Consider the following 631-nt stretch of genomic DNA (forward strand, 5'->3'; position numbering starts at 1 on the left):
ACACACTAGTGTAGGTATGTACAGTTGTATCAGTCCACAGTGAGTAATTTCCTGGATGTTTGAACTTCCCCTTTTAAAATTCTTACATTTAGAGACTGACAGTAAGACGTCTCAATGGGATACAATGAAACACAAACAGCTTTCTTCATGAGTGTTAACTCTCTTCCCATTTACATTTAATTGTGAGTTTTAATAGCATAAACATTTCCACTTCCTACAAAAGCTTTTACATTTTCAACAGAAAAAAAAAGAATAAGTTACCGGTGTTTTGTTTAAGCACTCAGCTACAGCTTTGTTACTCAAAAGTGATAAATGGACATTCCCATGATTATTCTAGGGGTACGCTTTCTTATGAATAAGATCTATCACATAATCCTCCTAGAGTATATATTATTATATCATTATTGTAAATAGTATTAACGAGAAGCCCTTACCGCCTGCTGTCCTTTCACTCTGGCACTAACTCTTGCACTAACTCTTGCACTGACTGCTTTCTGAGACAATGGCACATTTCTGGGGAAAGAAGAAGCATGACGTCACATACTGTACAAAGTTTCAGGAAACCACAAGTTTCTTCCTGTTTCTTTATTATTATTCTCTCATACAAACACTTCAAAATTGAAAGATTTTA

At 34.9% G+C, this 631-nt stretch overlaps 1 protein-coding gene across 1 annotated transcript in view; it reads right to left on the reverse strand.

The window, feature by feature from the left end:
* Nucleotides 1–518, reverse strand: part of LOC118334161 (granulocyte-macrophage colony-stimulating factor receptor subunit alpha-like) — a 4,687-nt gene extending 4,169 nt beyond the window's left edge. Inside the window, exon 1 of the mRNA XM_035669981.1 lies at nucleotides 435–518. The gene's annotated coding sequence lies outside the window, so the exon portion shown is untranslated. The remainder of the gene's footprint in view (nucleotides 1–434) is intronic.
* Nucleotides 519–631: the final 113 nt, after the last annotated feature.

Source organism: Morone saxatilis, unplaced genomic scaffold (assembly GCF_004916995.1).
Source record: "Morone saxatilis isolate NCDOM2014 unplaced genomic scaffold, NCSU_SB_2.0 Contig23, whole genome shotgun sequence".
Classification (NCBI taxonomy): domain Eukaryota; kingdom Metazoa; phylum Chordata; class Actinopteri; family Moronidae; genus Morone; species Morone saxatilis.